Source organism: Cololabis saira, chromosome 19 (genome assembly GCF_033807715.1).
Source record: "Cololabis saira isolate AMF1-May2022 chromosome 19, fColSai1.1, whole genome shotgun sequence".
Classification (NCBI taxonomy): Eukaryota; Metazoa; Chordata; class Actinopteri; order Beloniformes; family Belonidae; genus Cololabis; species Cololabis saira.
The window spans coordinates 36,410,511-36,435,179 of NC_084605.1; the positions used below are offsets into that span (position 1 = coordinate 36,410,511).

The 24,669-nt window shown below is 40.8% G+C and overlaps 1 long non-coding RNA gene across 1 annotated transcript; it reads right to left on the reverse strand.

Moving 5' to 3' along the window:
• Nucleotides 1–23,476: 23,476 nt before the first annotated feature.
• Nucleotides 23,477–24,633, reverse strand: LOC133419797 (uncharacterized). Its single transcript, XR_009770554.1, has 3 exons — nucleotides 24,252–24,633; nucleotides 23,918–23,992; nucleotides 23,477–23,793 (listed from the first exon to the last, which is right to left on the reverse strand). It is a non-coding gene; the product is annotated as an uncharacterized LOC133419797 (long non-coding RNA).
• Between the last annotated feature and the right edge of the window lie 36 nt (nucleotides 24,634–24,669).

Sequence of the window (24,669 nt, forward strand, 5' to 3'; positions counted from 1 at the left end):
ACATCCAGCCCTTCTCTAATTCCAAACAGGATGAAGTGGGTATGTGAAGGATGTTTGAAATAAAAGGTTGATGGGAACAACTCCCTCTTTCTACCGATAAGTGGAGGGTCTGGACTCACATGCCCTCTGTCATTTCAGCGTATGTCATTTTCAGAGAAAGTAATTTGTATGTGTATGTGTGTCATTTAAACACACCCGAGACAAAAGTAATTTGCTGTTATGAAAAGGCCACAATTGAAGGTGGGAAAAAAGTTGTTGTGATAACACAGCGAGACAAGATGAATCGTAGTACAAATGGGCTCATTAGCACGCAGTTTCAGGTTGTCTGTTCTCAAATGCATTGAGTGTTTTGTTTTTTTGGAAACATGAAAAGTGACAATCACATCATGTAGTCCACTGTACGCTTGTCAGATCTGTTTTTGAAAAGAAACTCAAAGACAAACTGGATAGATGAACAACGTCAGAGTTGTATTTTGGAGCCTCATCCAGCTGTATTACTCTACCTTTACTTCAGTCAAATCCTGCTGTGGGGCATAAACCCTCTGCTTACTTACGTAAATTTCATTTGAGAGGGACCATGTGCAATTAAAAACATCAATGTAAACATTTGATGCATTGCACCAGAGTTAACCTTAGGCTAATTTGCATCTGCATTCCCTTGGTACAATTAAATACAGCACAGATAAAAAACACCTAACATTATTCAAGGACAAATCACACATGAAGTGCCTCACACACACACACACACACACACACACACACACACACACACACACACACACACACACACACACACACACACACACACACACACACACGCACACACACACACGCACACAGACCATGATTAGAGGGTATGGCAGCATCACAGCATACACCACTACACCCGTACACATACACACCTTCTCAGCCCCATGAAAGTGACTGGAGGAAACAGTAATATTGTTCACTAGCAAGTTAGTGGGTGCATTGTTGTGAGAGTTTTAAATGTTTTTTTTATATTGCTGACTCTACAAAGGGAAAGGAATGATTCACAGTGAAGCTTTCTGGTTGGGAATGTCTTTTTAATCCCACTCTTTGCCACTATCAGTGGATTTCTGAGTGGTACCATTGATTTTCTACCCATCTTTTGTCTTCTATTGTATGGGATTAAAGGAATATTCTGGGGTTACACCAACCCTAGGTATTCATTAGAGGGCACAATGATGGAGTTGGTTAGCATTGAAGCAGAGCCGTCTGGGAGATTTGCGAGGCGCTGTGCGAAATGGCTGGGGGGGGGCAAATTTGGGGGTTTTTCGGGTCGGATCGGGTGTCTATATGCGCAATTTTAACTCTCCAATTAGCAGAATACTGGGTACCTTCCCCTGCCTCATCATCATCTCTTGCCTCGACGCGGAGCCCCACGGCTGCTTGAGACCCGGTCGGATCGGTGATTTTTGTAACAAATTTATCAAACGAGCCTTTCAGAGAGGCATTAAACTCTTCCATTTTCTTTAGTTTTTTTATTTTTTCATCCCCTGATGGAAATTTCCTGATTTCCTGAATTTCCATCATTCTCGACATTGTGTGACAGTTTGTTCCAACTCCACCCGTCTGGATCAGAGCAGCTTGTGTCTGCGCTTGGTCTGACGCAGTTGTATTGAACAACAGACACGCATCATTGCACATATATTTATTGATATGCACAGACTAGTACACATTTAGGTCTGTAATGGAACGTGACTGTTGATATTTATAAGGGCAAAAAGGAAAAAAAATTGAAAAAAAAAAATTGAAAAAAAAAAAAAACGCCCATAGAGCGAGGCCCCTCGGGACGCGAGGCCCCGTGCGGTCGCACGGTTCGCACACCCCTTGCGGCGGCCCTTCATTGACGGATAGTCTACTCATTACAAGTGTATCCTTTACAATTTTAGTTACAATTTCCTTGGTTTGGCTGTAGGGACTCGCACAGTATTACTGAAATGAACATTCTGCAGTTAAATCAAATTGGGATCTACTGGCAATGAGTGTAAACTGTTGATAGAAACCAAAGAAATATGAATCAATGCAGTTTTAAGTTATAATAGAATATTATACGAATTCTCACAAAGTCACAATTACCTTGGTTCATCTGTAAGGTAACTATTCCCACAAAAACTTGAGTGGAATTACATTTTTAGTCTTTTCAGAGTCTTATAATAGAAATGTATTTTGACATTGCAACTTGCCCACTAGGATCAAATTAAATCCTTTGTGCCCTGAACATATATTCATTCTTTATTCTGTGTTCAGATGAGTTGCAGTTCAGAAAAGCCGGTTGAAGAAGGAACTGAATGTTAGCCTGATGCAACCAATAAACTATTGAAAGTCTGTCAATTAAGAGCCAGAAAGCAAAGACCAGCACTTCGATAGTGGGCAACACGGTCACAAGCAGCACGCAGGGATGGAGAGAAAATGCTGAGAAACAGGCTTTTAGCCGGCAAGCCATCCACCCATCTTTTAGATGCACCGTTTGAAAAAAATGGACGGGTTATTTTTTTAAAAGCGTAAAGATTGTTGAGCCTTTAAACTCGTCAGTAAGGTATGGTGCTTTAATTATACTGTGTGTACTGTAACATCCATGCTCATGATGGGATATGTGTGGAGCACTAGATGGAAGTTGATGTTTTGTTCAAATATCAACAGGCTTGGTGTCATCCAGAAATCGTTTACCCTACCTTTAACTCTGAACAGGGCAGATAGCCATTCATGGTAACTTCGCTAAACCTATAGCCTATCCTATGAAAATTGAAAAAAACAGTTATAAAGTAATGAAGGCCCTTAAAATTCTCCAATAACCCTTTAGAGATTAAATTTTGTCATATGAAGGATTAAAGGAGCATGAGGCAGGATTGAGGCAGGATTTATGAAAAAAATGTGTATACGTTTTAAGTTTTCTAGTAATAAGTCAGATGAAGCGTTCCAAACCAAAAAGAATGAGCCCTCTAGTGTATCTCTCTGTTGCCTTGAACAGGCTGTGTGCTGCAAAATGTGCTGCAATAGTGGGGCCGAATTTCCCGCGCTGTCCTGCGGATGTGACGTCACATGACGCTGCATGCACGTTCTCCCCGTTCTCCCGTGCCGGCTTCACTGTTGGCTGCAGTACCTCCGACGGCCGTCGTGGTGAAGGGTGACGCTAGAGAGTCTAATTTCTTAAAAGGAGCCTCATGTTCCTTTAACTATGGAAAGAGCCATTTTGATTGATGATCAAAATGAGTTACCTTCGCATCAACATTATACATAAGAAACTACTTATTCTGCTTCACAGGGCGTTCTAATAGGTTGCAGAAAGGGAGTTTCTGTCAGCTCAGTCATCTAATAGGTGGTCCTACTGACGCTCTCCAACACCTTAATGAGAAAATTGCATCAATGTAGGCAAGTGTTGCTTTCTATTGTACGTGTTTGCATCTTAATCATTTCATAAAGATGGTTTTCATTTAAGTAAAAAAGCATATTACCTTGTTTCAATACGTGTACTTGATAGGAAATAAAACACGTGCTTCCTACAAACACACATTTTTCTTCATCAGTTGCTCAATGATTAGTCAGTTCCTCTCCCAGAAAGGGTTAGATTTTGTGTGACAGCTGGGAACATGAGAGATTTTGCAGTGGGCGGGCGGGATGTGACCCCCCCGTGTTGCAGAGGGATGAGGGTCTGTGTCTGACAGTTTGGTCAAAGTGGGCTGGTAGAGTAGAGCTTCCCAGTTATGAAAGCAGCTCTGAAATGGTTGCATGTGGGCGCCAAGTGCCTAGTTGAACACTCACTTATCTAATTGCATGTCGACAAGCAGGGAGGGGTGAGAGGAAATTAGCTGTGGGCATGTGTGTATTAACTCATCTCCTGCCTATAGCAAATCCATCGCATGAAATTCATATTATTGCCTGTGTGTTTTGGGGTTTCCAGCACCTGCGCATGTATTTGTTGTCCCTTTCTTTGAGACTGTAAAAAGGCTATTTTTGTGTTTACACCAACATTAATGTGTAATGCCTTCAGCTTATACTACAGCATATTCACGTGAATGTGCTCCCTCCCTTTTCGCTCATAAATATAGTTGAAGTACTCAGATTGTCAGGCCCGGATAATTGTTGAAGAGTCAATGCGACAGCTCCCACGTCCGTATGGTCAGGTTTTCAGCAGCATTGCAATACTGCTACACTTTGTTCACTGCCCAAACCCCTGCATATTACTCAACAAGGTAATGAGGACTAAAAAGAAAAACAAAGACAGAAATCAGCTCCATTTCATGCCTCCAATCTATTTAAAAAAGGTTCTAATTTCCGGTCAAAACCATTTGCAAGCAAGTGAGATCACATAGTAGACCAGCTTCCTGTTTGAGTTTTACATGCATGCATTTCTTTACTGTACTCATGTACATGAAATAGGTGCCTATATTCCAATCCCCAAAAAAGATTTCTTTACACTTTACCCAACTGACACCCTGCAACATTGAAATGAAAATCCGACTTTTTGTTTTCAGTTGGAAAAGGATTCCCTCTCTGGGTTTGGCGTGAGGTTGGGCCTCAAGCGGAGGAATTTTAAGTACCTTAGGGTTTTGTTTATGAGACAGGCAAGAATGGCGCAGGAGCCGGTGTGTTGTTTGAGGACTCTGTACTAGTCTGCTGCGGTGTAGAGAGAGCTGAGCCAAAAGGCAAGAGCTTGTTTACCAGTCAGCTATGGTCACGGACTGTGAACAGTGAATGAAATAATACAAGCCGCTGGAGAGTTTCCTCCGGTGGGTGGCTGGACTCTCCCGTGTGTGAAGTTTAGTCATTAGGGAGGGTCTCATAGTAGAGTTGCTGCTCCTCCACATCGAGAGGAGCCGGTTGAAGTGGTTTGGGCATCTACACTGTTGTGAATAAAGTTGAATAAAAACATTTGTTGCCTCTGGCCATGAAATGTCTGTAAATAAAAAGAGGAATGCTTCTTAAAACACAATCATGCCGAACTGTACGGGCAACAGTGTAGTTAGCCTCCTGGACATCAACCTGGTGGTGAGGTGTTTCAGGCCACGTTTACACATAGCCAGGTATTTACAAAAACTGATATTTCCCCCTCTACGTTTTGAAAAATACCATCATTTGCACAAACCTGCATAAATAGCTGTTAAGGTGCTATAAGCAGCCAAACCTACAGGGGGCAGTGTAACGAGAAGATAAAGTCATGCTAGCCAATCAGAATCCTGGAAAAAAACATCAACAAATGACACGAGTAACTTCCAGTTACTTCCAAGATGAACGAGAGTCTTTCGTTTGGAGTGACAGAGAAGTGGAGTTACTTTTAAGTGTGGCTTTAGAATATAAAACAAGTAAAATACAAGAAAATATTGATGGTGGCCAAACAAATTATAAACACAGGTCGCACTCTTGGCGCTGGTGACGTTTCTGTCGCATAATGTGACGGTCTGAAGCCTAAATGTCCGTTTCCCTCCGTTTACAAGCAAATGTGAAGACGGAGTTTTTGGCAAATGATGGTTTTTGGTGACTTTGAGCTTCGTTTTCGTGTAAACGAACGTCCAAAACGCATGAAAACACCACCGTTTTTGCTACGTGTAAACGGGGCCTCAGGCAGTAAGGAGAATGCCCCAGGCAAGACCCAGAACACACTGGTGAGATTATTGCCCAGCTGGCATCATATTCCCCCTGAACAGATATGAGGTAACCGTGGAGAGGGATATCTGGGTACACTGCCTGTTTTTCCGAGTAAAAGCCAGTTTCACCAACATTATAAACAGTAAATTGATGAAATTACATTTCCTTAAGGGCAGCACGGTGGCTTGGTGGTTAGCACTGTTGCCTCACAGCGAGAAGGTTCCCGGTTCGACTCCCTGGCCCGGCAGGGTGGAGTCTCTGTGTGGAGTTTGCATGTTCACCCTGTGCTTGCATGGGTTACTCCGGCTTCCTCCCACAGTCCAAAAACATGCGTAGTAGGTTAATTGGTGATTCTAATGGCCCTTTTCCACTAGTATCTACTCAGCGCGCTTCTACTCGCCACGCCCCCATCTTGCGCTTTTCCACAACGGGCCGAGGCGGCCCAAAATGGCTTAGCTCCGCATTATTTGCAAGACCTCATAGTGCCTTATGTTCCTGGCAGAGCTCTCCGTTCTCGGAGTGCAGGTTTACTCGTAGTTCCTAGAGTGTCCAAATGTAGATTTGGAGGGCGGGCGTTCTGCTATCAGGCACCATTACTATGGAACCAACTTCCAATCTGGGTTAAGGAGGCTGACACCACCTCCACCTTTAAAACTAAACGTAAAACCTTTCTGTTTAGTAAAGCCTATAGTTAGTAAACCTCTAGCTGGTGTTGGTAAATCTCTAGGTAGTGTAAACTCTAGTGTGTTAGAGTCAGTAGTCATAGTTGCAGCTATAGAACAAGACTATAATAGTTAGTTTCAAATATAGCTTCGTGGTAGATATGCTGCTTTAGGCCTATGCTGCAGGGGGGCACCTACATGATCCACTAGGCGGTGCCTCTCACCCTTCTTCTCCTCTCCTCTTCCCTTCCTCTCTTATCCTTTTCCATTTTTATTTATTATAAATATCTCATAGTTATCATTATAAATATCTCATAGTTATCATTTTTGTCCATTGTACCTGTAGTTTCTTGTGCTGGCCCCCTTTTTTCTCTTTTGTGCATGTTTGCAGGCCGGAGCATCAGGAGCTGCGTGGTGGCCTGCGGTCCTGGTCCCCCCCCACCCCCGGTCATCCCTCTGCTGCTTCCACATGCCTGCTGTGTGCTGCTTACGTCCCCGACCCCCCCAGTCTGGCCTTCGGCAGGAGGGTCCCCCCTTATGATCCAGGTCCTGCTCAAGGTTTCTTCCTTCCTAAAGGGGAGTTTTTCTTGCCAATGTTTGGCTTAAGGCTTTTCTCCCACTAGGGGAGTTTTTACCTGCCATTGTTTATGTAATAATTACTCGGGGGTTTATGTTCTGGATCTCTGGAAAGCGTCTAGAGACAACTTTTGTTGTATTAGACGCTATATAAATAAAATTGAATTGAAAATTGAAAATTGAATAGAAGTTAAAGAGCAGTCTACCGCTAGATGCTCCTTTCATCAAGGCAGGGAAGAGTATCAGGCCAGAATAGATGAATGTCACCAAGCAGTGACTAAGTTTGTGGTGTTGAACATGTTACTGGACATTCTTGTGTAATTGCCACAGAATAATCTGTTGTATTTAGTTACAGAAGAACATTTATTTTATTATTATTATTTTATATCAAATATATATTTTATATTACAAATAATTTTGTGGGGACCCCCTGGCACACCATCGAGGAGCCCAAGGCTGGGGGCGTCTTAAGATCTCACTTGTATTTTTTGTTCAAAGATATAAAACAAAGTTGATGCTAATCGACCTGTTTGTTCTCCTTTTTTCCAAATGAGAATTCTCATCCCTAATCTTGTCGTTCCTTATTGCCCGTTTAGATCCCTTTTTAATTCTCTCCTCAGCCACCAGGTTTATGAACATCTGCACCTCAGAGTTGGATCACCAAACAGACTTTTGCGCTGCCATTGCCTGTCGAATAAAATGAACGCTCTTTCTCTGATTTCCCCCTCCTGACTCAGACGTCTGACTCCAACCCCCCGACCAATCGGTGGCCTGTAGTGTGATGATGTCAGATACCGCCCGACTCAGTCACTTAGAACCTCGGCAGAGTAGTTACAGAAAAGTATCTACTTGGCAAGTTAGACTCCTGGTGGAAAAGAAACAAACCGAGGCGAGGCGAGTCGAGTCGGGCTGAGTAGGTGCTAGTGGAAAAGCGCCATATATGTGGCCCTGCGATGGACTGACAACCTGTCCAGGGTGTATCTGCCTCTCGTCTGGAATGAGCTGGGATAAGCTCCAGCAGACCCCCGTGACCCTGCACAGGATAAAGTGGCTATAGATAATGGATGGATGGACATTTCCTTAATAGAGTCAAGGAGAAACACGTCAAAACATTAGCTATCTGAACACATGCATGTGAGATGGTTTGTTTATGCAACATTAAACTAACCCTAAATTTTGAAAAAGGAGCCACATCCTCAAAGCACAACAGATTTTACTGGACTTTACTTGTTTATCCTGTGAGATTCTGAGTGATTCTTTCCCATATATATGCGCTCACACTCCTTTACCATAGTGTTCAATAACTCTGTATATATTATTCAGACTTTATTCAGTATGTTAATAAATGCTTTTGACTCCATCCTGCAGGTGTGTTTTCATGTTTTACAAGAGTGAAACTCTTGTAAATCCTTCAACGTATGCAATAACTTTGGTCATAATTATCAACATAATCATTAATTAGGTTTAGATAATTGATATACAGTATTCTATAAGGCTGATTTGGCCCACCGATTCAAGTTTTTCTTTAAAACTTCCAAACGTATTCATTTGTGAGCTGGACCGTATGTTTTATAGTCTCTCTGCTGTGCTCTGTATATACAAAACAGTCTGTACAGTGTCCACTACATTACCATCGACCGGTACGCGCAAGTGTGTGTGATGTGTGCGTGTGCGTGCGTGTGTGTGTGAAGACAAATGAAGGGTAGAGCTGTGAATGTTTCAGTCAGAGGAGTGACTGGGGACTCCTTAGTGTTCACACTTCATTCATTATTGCTGCTGGCAGCAAGGAAGGAGAGCACGAGTTCATGTGCACGTGCATGCACAGTTGATGGGTTTGGATTTCAAGCTTGTGCGCTGTGCCGTGAGTGCTTTCTGAACACACGAATGAGCAGTGTTCAACCTCTGAGAGGAGTGCTTCTGGACATGTACTACATGCAGTTTGCATTAGTGGTCACTTTTAATTGTAGCCGCATGCTGGTGCATAATGCAGCAAGGCAGTCTGGTTCTGTAGAAGAATCAACATGCATGCATGACGTGTCTCCAGGCTCCTGGTCTGTAACTGGAGCTGCAAAGCGTTCAGATAATTTATCTTCCTAAATACACAGCCCTCGATTAATTTGCTTAAAGGGATTGTGACATGAAAAACACATTTTTCTTGATTTTTTGTGTTTTGTTGGGTGTCTTGACATCAATTACACCCAAAAAACAACAAACTTTTAACATTCAGTGTATTGTGTGCTTTCTGGGATTTTCCGCATAACTGTGCAAAAACGGCGCATGTGGTTTGGTGGCGGATCGTTACGTAACGATCCGCTAAATCACCGCCCCCACCACCCAGCTCCCTGTCTCCTCTCCTCTCCAGCGCACCATAAAGGCTGATTTATGGTTCCGCGTTACACCGACGCAGAGCCTACGGCGTAGGGTTACGTGGCGACGCGCACCATACGCTGAACCCTACGGCGTAGTCTCTGCGTCGATTTAACGCGGAACCATAAATCAGGCTTAACACGGAGCTGAGCCTCTTTTGTTCTAATCACCGGAGGAAAACTGCTAAGAAGACCCGCGGCCACTGACTGGACTTAAGATAAGGGGACAGTGCTGCTTGCATGCCTTTATTTTTATGATTGTTTGCTGTGGTTCGCCCTCCTGCTTTTCCGTGCATGCTTCGCCTGTCGCTCCCGGCTTAACTCTCCGACGCCGCTGTGAGCGTATGGCTGGAGGAGGAGGAGGTTTGGAGGAGGAGCGGAGCAATGATTGACAGGAAAGGGGGGAAAGGAAGCATTTTTCACGGCGCAAAAAAACACTGTAATAAAAAGCCAGGAAAAGAGTACTAGAGTGAAGTTTTTCTTGTTACACTCTTTTAGACACATTTGAGGGATGTTGGCCAAGACTTTTAATAGTGTTAAAAGCATGTTAAAAATGATGTCACAATACCTTTAAAGGGGACCTATTATGAAAACCAGGTTTTTTCTTGCTTTAACATATATAAAGTGGTCTCCCCTCAACCTGCCAACTCAGAGAAGGAGGAAAGCAACCAAATTCTGCAGTGTCTGTACAGCCGCCCGGATGAGCCGTCCAGTGTGATGTGGATCTACGAGCCAATAAGATTCTGCTCCCGTCGTTACGTAACGATGGAGCGATTTACATAGGTTGGCCTCCAATGCGTGAAACCACGCCCACAACTAACTGTGGCCGGAATAACAACAACTAACTCCGCCGGCCGGAGCTTCCGCCATTTTTTCGTAGCGGTGTATCGCGTCATTCAGGCAGCCAATCAGCAAAGTGCCTCATTATCATAGCCCCGCCCACTCAGAATCCTGCATAGATAATGAGGTTAGAGAATGGGAAGATAAAGACATGGCTCAGAGGCTGAATTTCTAATTTATTTAACAAAAACAATCAAAAGCTTGTTTTTAAGACATTCAAGGCCTGTTTAAAATAGGTATTAGATGCCATAATAGGTCCCCTTTAATTACTAACTGCAGGATTCATCTTGAATAATTCCTGAACTGCTGTGGGTTAAAAACATCCTCTGTGCAAAACCACTACATCAAATTTAGAGTGTTGCTTCCTGCAAAGAGTCTGGAAAGAATTAGTTACCCTGTTGTGGAGAATCTTCAGGAGTTTGTGGTATCAAAACAATTTATACACACCACTTTATCTCACAGCACTGGACTACAGTCTTTTATAATTTACTTCCTTAGTGCTCATGAGTTAATTTATAATTAAGAAATGAATGGGTAATTGCACCAGCTGAGAGGGATCTTTGATAATTGTCTTTTATTAGCTTGCAAAGTATCATATGTCAACATTTACCTCAGTGTGAAATCTTAAGCTTTTTATAAATCATCAACTTTTCAGCTTAGTCTCCTAAATTCCAGTCAACTGCTGCGGGTCTGGACACATTCTTTTTTGTCCCCCAGCTTAATGCTTGTGTCCTGTTTGATCGATACTCTGCCCAGTTAAGCTGATGGGTCAGGTCACTCTTAAGTGAGAAAAAAAATTAATGTGACTAGTATTTTTCATTTGATATGATCGTGTGTGCAGATCTGAGGCAGACTCTCAGCGACAAAGCTGTGCTGAATAATTTGCTTTTGTCGCCTGTTTTGCTGAGCTTTTAATTAATTATTTAAGTGATTCACTAATGTATTTGCATTCTCAACACCAACTACAGCAGAGTGATTTACCTCTCCATGTCACGATAAAAAAAAATCTCAGCGCAATCCCTTAATGTGGTTCTGTTCTCAAAATTAGTCATTTTGTCACATTTTTGATCGGCTGCAGGATTTTCTAGGCAAATATAATCTGGTGAGCTTATTTTTCCTTTTTTATTTGAAATCTTATCATGTAATGATCTTGCCTCTGAGGGAAGCGGCTAATGTTTCATGTTTTTTCTGCAGATCTAAAGATAACAGATATTTCTAATTATAGCTAAGACACCCCTGCGCTGTGTTCTCATTATTATCCAAGTGTAGATGAATGTAAAATGTTAATGATATGCTTGATCTTGATTGAACTTCACTTCCGAGTTGTGAGTCAAGGCCTGAAAAAGCATAATCATTACGAGATAATATGTTGTGCTGCTGATTGAGGAGAGTCAGGCGACCAGCCCTGAGTTGGTGAAGCTGTGGCTGAGCTGGTCTGGTCCTTGGTCTGGAGGTTGCTGGCTGGGAGCTACAGGTCGTCGATGGACATCTGCTCGCTCATCGGCCATTAGTCCTCGCCAGTGCAGTCATCTTCACCGACAGACCTGGGCACATCTCCAAATTGGCATTGACCCTTCTGCTAAAGTTGCTAGCTGATGCGTCCAGCTGAAGCAGAGCGTGTCAGGAGCTTTCAGTTACAGCAGTATTTGTTTCAGATGTTATTTGGTAATAAAAGAGGATGTATGGAGAAATTAAATCAGAAGTAATATAAAATAAATGTATTTAGCATCATAGAGTAGCATACCCTAAGCCAGTGGTTCTCAAATGGGGGTACGTGTACCCCTGGGGGTACGTGAAGGCACTCCAGGGGGTACGTGAGATTTTAAAATATACATATATTTAAAAAGTAGCATCCAGGAAAAAATCCTTTAAAAATAAATATTTCATAAATAATTGAGGAAAATATAAGTCTAAATTCATAAAATGAATTTTATCTTCAGGAGTAGGCTATTCAACTTATTATCCTAAAACCCCAGAATATCCCCCACACCAGGATGGTTCCACCTAACCTGTCAATCACCTGGCTTCACCTGTCAATCACCTGGCTTCACCTGTCAATCACTTGGACCAACGATGGAGTCGTGGTTGAAGCGTAGCAGCAATATTTTTATGTTTAATAAATCAGTTACTGATGGCACAGTGCTCTGTTTTAGGTCTTTTTTTTACAACCAAAAGTGCTTTGCGCTGGTTAGGGGGTATTTGGCTGAAAAAATATTTCACAGGGGGAACATCACTGAAAAAAGGTTGAGGACCACTGCCCTATGCCAGTGTCTCCCAACCTGGGGTCTAGGCCCCCCCTGGGGGGGCGCCAGAGATCTCTGGGGGGGCGCGAAACTTTGTCTGCTTTGAAATTATGCAGTTGTAAAAATTATATTTGCGCATGAGTCATTCATAAGACATTGTTAGGAATAATTTATGAATGTCTTGAATATTTTTTTGTGTTTTTTATACACTGGTGACAAACAGGAAATTATTTCATTCCTTATTATTATATAATTACTCAACATTTAATCTACTCCAACAGGTTGTTAAAGGAAAAATGTAAAGAAAAATTGCTCTCATATTAAAATAAAAATAAAAATATTTTTATGTCCTTTTATGTCCTTTTGTGCGTATTTTATAGATTGGTGACACAAAATGAAGGTGAGAAAAACAAAGTCATATGTACATGTATACAGGGTAAACCAAAGAGAAATGTATCAAAAAAACATAATTAATGTTCATTTTTTTCAATTAAAGACTATTTTGGTGCTAGTACGTACAGGTCGGGGGGCAGCTGGTCTTAGACACAAGTAGGGGGAGAAACAAGGAAAAAAGGTTGGGAACCACTGCCCTAAGCTAAAATAGTTGTGCTACCTGAGGTAAGGTGAGCGTGCTCCAACGAGCTGCCAGGCTTGTTACTTCTACCCATTTACCTACTTTTGGGTTATCTGGGATTGGTCACAATCTGCTCCCGCCAAGATGAGAGACCTCTGAGAAATGACATTTCAAAACAGCTCTTCAGAAAACCTCTGGATGATAATCATAGAAGGGTTGTCCAGTTCTGTTTATATCATCTATGGTCGTCAAATAGCTGGTTTTAGAGGCATTTAATCTGTGACAACATCAAACATAAACTATTACCAATTAGCCATATTGCCCCACAGTTCTGTCATTATCGAACACACAATATAACTGTTTGTTAAAGCAGGATGCAATACCGTTGCTTGTGTATCTAACCTGATCAAAATAAAACAAAGAATATTGGAAAAAAAAAAGAATTTGAGCACAGGAGATGAGGGACTTTTTCAAGGTCCATCCTGTTTTTTGACTGCAAGAACTAGGGACGAAAGTACCAGGGAAATGTGTTACTCCCAGAAACAGTACTTCTGAGAGTACACAGTAATGTTCAGGATGATGCTTACGGTGTCTGGCTGGTCAAATTATTCCAGGATCTTATTTCCACCTTTGTCCCTTAATCACCTCACATTAAATCACATCTAAAACGTCCTAAATCTGTTTAACATGCACCGTGGAAGCCATTGCCGTTTGTAAGGAAATCATGTCGTACAACAGGAGAGTCCACATTCAAAGTGATGCACAAAGCAGCCAGGACAGAAAATTGTTTATTTAATTTTTCGTACTTTAGTAAAATAACTTCAACTTGGACCAGGAGGAAAATGCAAAAGCTCAAGTGCGGAGGCGGGGTACGGTTTCTGCTCATCTGCAGGAGGGAGACGTCAGGTAGTGATTTAGGGAATAGTGCCAGATGGGAGCGATTAGCACACCTGTGATGCGTCTCCAATCTTGTTCCCGGTCTGATTGGAAACACACAGCAGTATCCACAACAGTGTGCTGGGACTCCAGATCACATGGAAAGACCTTGATGATCCGCTGATTGCGAATGTTGTCGGCATCCGTCGCATCAGTGAAACTTGTGAAATGATGAATAAACATGTTTTTACATGCATCCCATCCCTCGTGATTATGTGAGAATGTACACGGCAGCAGTGCATTTGCAAATCTGACCCATGGGCTTTTGTGTTCTTGCTTTGGCCTTTCAACTGTCCTAAACAAGTTCAGTCTTTTTCTAATTTTACTCTCATTCAAGCATTTAACATATAACAGAGGCCTGTTAAGTATGAGATGGCTATGGTCTTTGTTTTGTTCTGTTTTTTCCACCCCTCCTTTTCATCTATTTATTTTCTATATAAGTTTCCCTGTACATCAGAGTCGGACCTTGAGAAAACCTTTCTGGGGTGCCAATTCCTGTCAGTCCTTCCGAGATTGATACACTGCAAAAATTACTTCTTAAAGGAGCATGAGGCAGGATTGAGGCAGGATTTATGAAAAAAAATTTGTATACGTTTTAAGTTTTCTAGCAATAATGTCATATGAAGCGTTCCAAACCAAAAAGAATGAGCCCCCTAGTGTATCTCTCCGTTGCCTTGAACAGGCTGTGTGCTGCAAAATGTGCTGCAATTGTGACCGGAATTTCCCGCGCTGTCCTGCAGATGTGACGTCACATGACGCTGCATGCACGTTCTCCCCGTTCTCCCGTGCCGGCTTCACTGTTGGCTGCAGTACCCCCGACGGCCGTCGTGGTGAAGGGTGGCGCTAGAGAGTCTCATTTCTTTTCTTCTTTTAAGAAATGAGACCCTCTAGCGCCACCCTTCACGAGGAGCGACCAGGATTTCAAACACGTTTGATTTTCTTGCGAGCACACGATTTGTGATCGTGAGCTCGTCGTGAGGTGTTACTCTCTCGTGGTGAGGTGTTAATCTCTCGTCGTGAGGTGTTAATCTCTCGTCGTGAGGTGTTAATCTCTCGTCGTGAGGCGTTACTCTCTCGTCGTGAGGTGTTAATCTCTCGTCGTGAGGTGCTAATATCTCATCGTGAGGTGTTAATCTCTCGTCGTGAGGCGTTACTCTCTCGTCGTGAGGTGTTAATCTCTCGTCGTGAGGTGTTACTCTCTCGTCGTGAGGCGTTACTCTCTCGTCGTGAGGTGTTAATCTCTCGTCGTGAGGCGTTACTCTCTCGTCGTGAGGTGTTACTCTCTCGTCGTGAGGCGTTACTCTCTCGTCGTGAGGTGTTACTCTCTCGTCGTGAGGTGTTACTCTCTCGTCGTGAGGTGTTACTCTCTCATCGTTACCCCACGTTTACTGCACGAGGCACGACCAACGATTGGGTCGAAATCCGGCCCGATCCAAAAAATAGTTGCACGACTGGAAAATCGGTTCAAAACAAGCCGATAATCGCACAGTGTCTGCCCAGCTTTAGCCTGTATAGATTGGGTCTGGCACTGTGGCAGGCTGGAGTAATGGAGGCAAAGCACTTTGGCACATGATGGGGCGGGTGATTGATCTGGCAACCGACCAGTTGGAGGGCTACTCGATCAATCCTCTCCCTCATGGTCACCCCTTAGAGATGGTCCCGTAGAAGCTGCTTCTTCCTCTTTCATCCACGCCATCGGCTTTGTTCAAAAATGATAGGGTGGACCATAACAGTTTATTTTACTTTGAAAATGGTTTTACAGCACTCTGTCCCCTCTGTGGAGCCCTGGGTCAGACTGCACCGACATATCCACCCTGTGTGTCGCCTTACCATCTCGCAGAAATCGGACAAAAGGCTTGCAAATAGATTTTCTTGACAGAATGAGACAAATCCAATGTCAGCTGAAATTCTGCTGTAGCTGTTGATTTGCTTGAGCGATTCTTCGTTATTCCCGTCAGTGCCGCAGAAGTGCCGTGGGTGTAAGCTCTCAGCAAAATATCTGCTTTATTGTGTCCAGAGGTAGAAAAAGAAAAAAACATAAAACAAATCAGGTTTTCTTGTGCATTTTGAACAACATGCATTTTCAGTGCAATTTGTATTTTTTACATTTCAAACGTTAATGTAGGGAAGTGTTGCGGACAGAACATATGCATTTGTGTTTATATTCACATCTTACATGTCCATTTACAGATATTCTTTTTTTTATTGTTCTTTTTCTATTTTATCTTTTTAATCTCTGTTCTTCCAGGGTTTGTTTGTCCTTCTTCTTTCAGAGAGAACTTCATCAAAGCACTGTGCATCACTGCTGACCAATTAGTCCCATGTGTCATTAACGCAGGTCGTATTAGCTGGGGATGATTGCATTTCCACCAAAATTAGACGCCTGCTTGCAGTGTTGGTGAAACACTTACACATCCAGAGTAACAAAAGATAATAACATAAGAGTGTCAGAGAACATTTTTGTACAGGCAATTCATGACTACCAGGCAACAAATGACTGACTCAGGCAGCAGTGAAATGTCAAACGTCCTCGCTGGTGGTTGTGAAAGGTCTAACATTGATTTATATACAACAACACCTTCCCAAAACTACCCGCTCAAAACCTACCAAAGCCTGTACAGCTCAGATGAAGAAGTCATATACAAGTCAGATGATATTAGGATGAAGTGGGGATTACAAATAAGAAAAGCCCCAATTCTTACACTTACTTTGAATTTTATGTCTTTGCAGGCAACACAAACCCGAGCTATGTGTATTTTATGTTTTTCTCATTGACTTTTTTTTGTTTTTTATTTCAGGCTTGTGACATATACTGAACGAATCAAAGGCAGTAGAACTCGCACCACTCTGTTAAGCTGCTATCCATCTCACAACACTGGAAAATGGTGTTATGACATTGAAGATACCAAGGCACGAAACAGTTCGGTTGTTTATTTGTCCAACTCTTCCTGTCACATATTTTAAACTGCATCTGCAAGGTGTTTGGGCAGTTGCATTTTTCATCTCAGACATTTCCAGACATTGTCTCATGGGGACAGACCAGGACTGGTGATAGGCCAGTCCAGAGTCAGTACCCTCTTCTTTCAGAGCCACGGCATTGTAATGCGCTGAGACTGCAGTTTGCCATTGTATTTAAAAGATGTCATCTAGAAGGCAGCACATGTTGTTCCAAAATCTCATTTTAATTTTCTTCACTTATTATGTCATCACAGAAGTGTAACTGGCACCATAGACCCATCAAAGTCTTTGGTCTGGATCACATTTCTTCCAAGTAATACAAAAAATATTTGCAATAGTGATTCTTTTTCAATACAGCATACCCTTCCACTCTTCAGTTGTCGATCCAAGATGAAGATGTCGGTACGGTTTCTTTTTTTTTCTTCTCAGGTTCGCATTCTACCTTGTGGACATGAATTCCTCCAGATTCCTTGAATAATTTAAAGGTATTGTGCATAGGAGAATAATTTGCAATTCCCTCCCTATATTTCTTAGAGAAATGTTGTTTTTTTTAAACATACATCATCCTCTGCACATCTTTTCTCTCAGTCAGCATCTCAATGATGCTGGTTTTGTACGAAATCATACACGTTTTGTGTTTCACTTGTGTGAAATTGTATATTTGTTTCATCTGTCTCCTTAATGGCACTAAATTTCCCCAGTGGCAGCTTTTTTTTATGTGTTGATGGTCTGAGAAACAAATGAACAAAAAGCTGAAATGGGAAAAATATTAAATATTTAGGATTTCATATTATCTTAATAATTCAAAGTACACATATAAATCAATGTAATCAAAATCAAGCATGGCGAATAATAAATACTTAACATTTTAATCTACAAAAGCACAGACTTCTAAACACCACAAAATAACATACATATTCACACTTTAGGCGTGGTGATCCCCACGTCAACAGTGCAAAGTGGCTTAACGTGCAGTTCCTCAAAAGACCACTAGAAGCTCGCTCCAGATATTCAAGTTTTACAGCAAATTATAAACACAGTTATGGCCTGGTACAGAAATACAAAACAAAGCTTCTGGTCTCCGTAGATAATTTTCACATCCATGAAAACTGTGCAGGGGAGAAATATTTATGTACATCATCAAGTGAAATTATACAAAACTTAAATATGCATAATTGTGGCACTTAGTATAAGACTTGAACTTGACGTGTGACCCGTGAGTGGCTAAGAACCATAATCATTCTTATTTAAAAGATAATGTGGCTTGAGTTGTTATAATTACTATGGGTATAATTAAATAACTGGTCTAGAGGAGTAGAGGGCAAAGGTGTCTCTCCGAACACCAGGTAGCGTGTCGGCAGCAACACCAGCCACAGCTCAGCCCTCGGGCCGAGTGCAGCATCTGGTGACTGGCTAGCGTCCTCTGGCTGGGGGCTGACGGCTGGAAGCCAAAGGCTGTAAATTAACCACACTGCAAAAACTCAAACTCTTACCAGGAATATTTGTCGTATTTCTAGTTAAAATGTCTCATTTTTAGTCAAAAAATCTCATTACACTTAAACAAGAGTCATTACCAGAAAAACAACTTGTTATTTGACAATTTTCACCTGTTTCAAGCAAATTTTTACTTTCATCTTCTCATTATAAGCAAACAAATCTTGTTCCACTGGCAGATTTTTCTACTTATTTTAAGTGAAAATCTACTTGAAACAGGTGAAAATTGTTGTTTTTTCCAGTGATGAGTCTTGTTTTAAGTGTAATGAGATTTTTTTTGACTAAAAATGAGACATTTTAACTAGAAATAAGACAAATATTCCTGGTAAGATTTTGAGTTTTTGCAGTGAATCGTGTTGATTTCCCTAAATATCCAACAGTGTTTCCAGAATAAATGAAGCAGTTTGTCATTTATCTTATTAAAGGTGCTATTAAAGGTTCTTAAAGGTAAAACAATTACCTGAAACCTTTTCTCCAATCCGGTTCCTCCTCTGGTGGTTTTTACAGAAAAATAAATCACCTTTAGTTGCTTGTTTTACTTCCTGTAACAGATATATGTCATTATTATTTGTACTTTTTGTATTAAAGTTGATGCTGTTTGTGATCAGTGCAGGACACTGATTGTATTAACCAGTAAAATACACTGTTCCCACATAAACACTGCAAAAACTCACAATCTTACCAGGAATATTTGTCTTATTTCTAGTTAAAATGTCTCATTTTTAGTCAAAAAAATCTCATTACACTTAAAACAAGAAAAATAACTTGTTACTGTTTCAAGTAAATTTGTACTTTTATCTTCTCATTACAAGCAAAAAAATCTTTTTCCACTGGCAGATTTTTCTACTTATTTTATGTGAAAATCTACTTGAAACAGGTGAAAATTGTTGTTTTTTCCAGTGATGAGTCTTGTTTTAAGTGTAATGAGATTTTATTTTACTAGAAATGAGACATTTTAACTACAAATAAGACAAATATTCTTGTTAAGATTTTGAGTTTTTGCAGTGCACATCCGTTTTTGGCTCTGACAGTTGTTTTAGCTGCATTAGGTGATGTGATGCTTGTCTGTTCTTGCCATTTTTCCATTTTTTGGGGTTAACAAGACAGAGTCAGTTTCAATTCAATTCAATTCAATGTTATTTATACAGCGTCTATTACAACAGAAGTTGTCTCTAGGATCTTTCCAGAGACCCAGAACATGAGCAGTTCCCGCCCAGATGGAGTCCCCTGTACGTACAAAATAGTGGCCTCAAATTAACTCCTCAAAAAACAGAGTTCTTTTTATATAATCCATGGCAGACTTGCCCTTGCTTCCCTGCAGTGTTTTGAAATGTCTTCATATTGTCCCCTTACTCTGAGCACTCCAGTTAATCAAAGCCATTTTTCTCAAGGATGTCACAAGGTCTGCATGCTCACTAGTGTAGCAATTATTGGCATTCAGCTGCATTTTGGTTCAACTCCTGGGAAATGAATAACAGAGAAATCACCAACTTTCTCTCGGCCTGAGGGCTAGAATCAGAACCTTTCGTAATTTTAGCTGAACCAGAGGATTCAGGAAACAATAGCAGAGAGATGCTGTGTGTGCAGCTACAGAAGGTCAGCTAAAACTTCTCACAATGTCCCAAGACAATCGATGCACAATGCTGTACAACACATCCCTGGTATGATTGTGGTAAATGCTGAATGGAAATCAATGAAAAGATTATTGTGAGGGTGAGGTGTGGGTTTGTGTGGAGGGCTTTTGCAACAGCATCCTCTGTTGATCTGTTTTCCTTGTATTTCTGTTCAATGTTGGAATAGAGTTTGTCTTGTAGGCTTTTCCAGCGTGTAGCACAGTTAGGTTTGCCACCCGTCCCTTGAAATACGGAATTGTTCCGTAATTGGGAATTAAAAGTTGCGTTCCGTATTGAACCAATACAGACACATATTATACTCTTATTTATTCATGTAATAATATACAGGTGAAGGTCGGAAAATTTGAATATATTGCAAAACTTAAATTTAAAAACGTAAATTCAACTTAAGGTGAAACAAATATATTATTTACCACTACATGCAAAGTGAGATATTTCAAGCCTTTATTTGTTATAATTTTGGAGATTATGGATCACAGTTTATGAAAACCCCAAATAAAAAATCTCAAAAAATTTGAATATATTATGAAATCATTAAACAATTAAATCATCAAAGTTATAACAGATAAAGGCTTAACATACAGTATCTTGCTTTGCCTGTAATGAGACTATGTAATATACATGTATTAGTTTCACCTTTTAAGTTGAATTATTGAAATAAATTAACTTTTACGCCATATTCTTCACCTGTAGGCTATACCATGAATATATCATGGCTGATGTGGACATACGTAGCATAGGAGGCTAGTTCAGTTGCTAGTATGGTTGGCTGTCTGTTCAATGCTATTAAAGCACTTTAAACTTTAAAATCAAAGCATTTTGTTTTTTTATATAAAATAAATACATTTCTATGCAGTTTAGAAGTTTTGGGGATGTCCCTTTTTTTGGCTCCTGCGCTGCTGAAATCGGGGTGTCCCTTATTTCTATTTCTGAAAGGTGGCAACCCTAAGCACAGTTCGCATGCTGGGGAAATGTGGGGAACACTACTTTTAAATCCACATGATTGATGTCCCCTGCTATTATGTGTACTGCTTCTAGATACTTGCTTAGTTTAGTGCTAATGGCGATACGTAGAAGGCTAAGGGCCGAGTTAGCAGTAGGATCTACAGTATATACACTGGCGTGATCAGAACAGCTGATGAGAACTTGTGGGGGAGGAAAAACGGTCTGCATTTCACGGTCACAATTCTGATTCTGGACAGCGGTCTTTGTGTTACCAGCCCATTTGATTGCTCATATAGATGCAAGGACCCCCACCTGGTTAATGAATATGTATGTAAGAAATATGTGACACTGCATGATTTTTAAACTTCAAACTATGGAAAAAGGCACAAGATGTGGAAGTGATGAAACAAGGAAAATGCATATTTTGTCCTCAAACCGCTTAAAGGGGACCTATTATGGCATCTAATACCTATTTTAAACAGGCCTTGAATGTCTTAAAAACAAGCTTTTTCAGCTTACGTAACGACGGGAGCAGAATCTCGTAGATCCACATCACACTGGACGGCTCATCCGGGCTGCTGTACAGACACTGCAGAATCTGGTTGCTTTCCTCCTTCTCTGAGTTGGCAGGCTGAGGGGAGACCACTTTATATATGTTAAAGCAAGAGAAAACCTGTTTTTCAGAATAGGTCCCCTTTAAGTATCAAAATTGAAATGGTAAATAATGCCTTTTAACAATATTTGGGTTCTTCAGTGTGCTTTATATCAATTTTCTCCTCAATCACACACCACTGACCATATCTGGGATGATGCGGAGGTTCGGTGTATTCACCAAGGACAAAGCAGATGGATGAAAGATCGAACTTTTAAACCTAAAATTTTAAGATGATCACTCTAAGACCTGAACCATAGCGGTTCATCCAAAAACCTCAACAGCCTCAGCCCCATCACGACATCTAGAATATGATGATATCAAGGTTGCTTGAACTGACAGACGCATTAACTATGTATTAAAACCTTCTGTGCACTTTTACCTCCACATCAACTGATACTGATAAAGGAGGAATGTGCTAAAAGAAAGTCCCACTTCATGAATTCTTCATGACGGGCGTTTATAGAGAAATGTAATCCTGATATATTATGTATATTAAAGCTTTCTGTAACATTAAAGGAGCCGTGTGTAAGAAATGGCCAAAACTGGTACTGCAGTCACTTTCAAAATACTGTTGAGCGGCGTGTACACCCCCCTCCTCCCCCCGACCAGAGGTTGCCAGGTAGGCTGCAGAATGCAGCAGGAACATAGGCTGCCATGGCAAGCGACGAGTCCTACACAGTAAGTTTATTTTCTGTATTTAATGCTTTGTGAAAGATCTTTTGCAAAGTAATAATGTACTGCAAAATTTACTAATGGCGATTAGCCAAACAGAATCGTAAATGTTACAGAAGCGCACCGTACGTGTGCGTCATCGCGTACCCTACGGAGTAGGCTCTGCGTTGGTGTAACGCGGAACCATAAATCAGCCTTAAGGCTGCAGCGGCGTGGGAGAAATGGATGACTGAGGGACAGTGGTGTAAAGTAACGAAGTACAAGTACTTCGTTATTGTACTTAAGTAAGATTTTTGAGAATTTGTACTTTTATTGATACTTTCATTTTTCTGTACCTTTACTTTTACTTCGTTACATTTTCAAGTAAAAAATCGTACTTTTAATCCGCTATATTTAAAATTGGACACGTCGTTACTCGCTACAAATTAAAGAACAGCACAGCGGGGTCTGATTTATGGTTCCGCGTTACACCGGCGCAGAGCTACGGCCAGTGTTGGGAAAGTTCACTTTAAAGATGAACTAGTTCAAAGTTCAGTTCACAAATTTTAAAATGAACTAGTTCAGTTCATAGTTCATAATTCAAAATTTTGAACTAAGTTCATGGTTCCAAAAATGAACTAGTTCAGTTCTTTTTTTCCCCCAATACGTTGCTGTGAGCTAGTATTTGTCAATTATTTTCACAGCCCATAGAGAACCAGAGACAGTAATTATTTTATCAGTTTTAACATTGAAACTATGAAACTATACAATTTTGAATCCTTATACAACCAGGATTTACATTAGCATTGAGGCGACAGCCCTCATAATACTGGCAACACTTTGTTGCCACCTATTCAGTCCACACTAGTAGCAGCTGCAGCTTTCACCCCTACAGTATATTATCAAAAACACGAGGAAAAACTTGCTGCTTGAATGGTCTTTATTATGAAAATAAAAACAGGACTGTAGTCCTTAAAGTGCAATTGTTTAACTTTTCCAAACCTGTAAACAATTCACATCTAATTCAATTTCAGTCATACTAAAAAGAAACCTAAAGAAAACAATACTGGCATATATATACCAGGCATACAAATACAAAGGAGACCATTATAAACTGCAGAAACAACAAAATCCAGAAGATGTGCCGACATAATTCTGTACTAACACAAACACTATCTGAGATAGGAACCAGGCTGAGGTAGGAAACTAAGGTTGTACCTCAAAGTGCAATATTCAAAGTGCAGAACATCTAAAGATTATTTATCTTTTCATTAAGTCAGTTGCATTAATTGACTTGTTTGCCAAAGAAAAAAAAGTTATATAACTTGGGTCATAAAAGTGCAGTAAAAAAAGCAAAAAAATAAAATAAATAACTTAAAGAGTCAGTCCAAGGCCCATGGACAGTGCTGTAACTTCCTGTCCAGTGTGATTGAAAACGCTGAGTGAAGATTTGTCACCACTGGTTACAGTTCACATAAATAACTAAAATAATAATAACAATTAGTGAAAATAAAAAGGAGTCCAAAAGTGTGCAGGGCCACAGACAGTGTTACTATCTGTCCAGCCTGAAAATGCCTTATCTGAATGAAGATCCTTTATCACTGGTCACAGTGGGCTGGTCTCTCCCTGGTGGATCTGCTGTTTCTTGCTTCCTGTAAAAACAAGATATGCTCTGTTATTTTTATGCAGCTCACCTCTGCGCACCAATATACTCATCTCCATTGGCAATACATTGTACTTCTATAGCCCAAAAAACAGGTAACAACAATAATATACCTTCAAATCTTTTTGTTGGCATTCAAGATCAGCTGCTTTTCAAAGTTGCCATCTCCCAGCCGGTTTCTCCTGGGCCTGAATGAGATAAAATAAGAATTTGTAACATCATTGTTGTCGCAAAATTGGTAACAGTAATATGTATTACAGGAATTGTGTACTGAGGCAATCACTGAAATAATTTGACCAAATTTTTATATTGAAAATCAAAATTACTATTTGCTGCATAAGCTTTAGAATGATATCACCAAGACAGAACTATGACTGAGGCTGCATATTTACTGTAATTATTACCAAAGCATAGTAATTATGGAATATAATCACAGTTCATCCCTACCTGAATATTTGACCACCGATGCTGAAGAGCCTCTCTACAGGGGCACTTGAGGGCAGTGCAGTGTTGTGTTTTATGAACAGTCTTTTGAGTTTTAGAAACTGCATGTATTCATCAAACCCATCTGTGGTTGGGGCATCCAGATAAGTGTCCACTTCAGTTTTTCGACAAACCTGAGGGTTTCTGTCAAATCTGAAGAATGAAGCTGCAGGATCTTTCTTGTCACTTTCACCACTGGACAGGGTTTGACCTGAGTCTCTTGCATCTGAGTCATCAGAGTTGAAGGTTTGAAATTCTCGTTTCAGCATCAATCTGTACTGCACACGTTTCTCCTCATCTTGTACCCAGTCTAGCTTGAATCTTGGCACTAGCATAGCAGATAGTATCAGCTCCCTCTTCTCCAGAAGACCTGCCAGCCTTG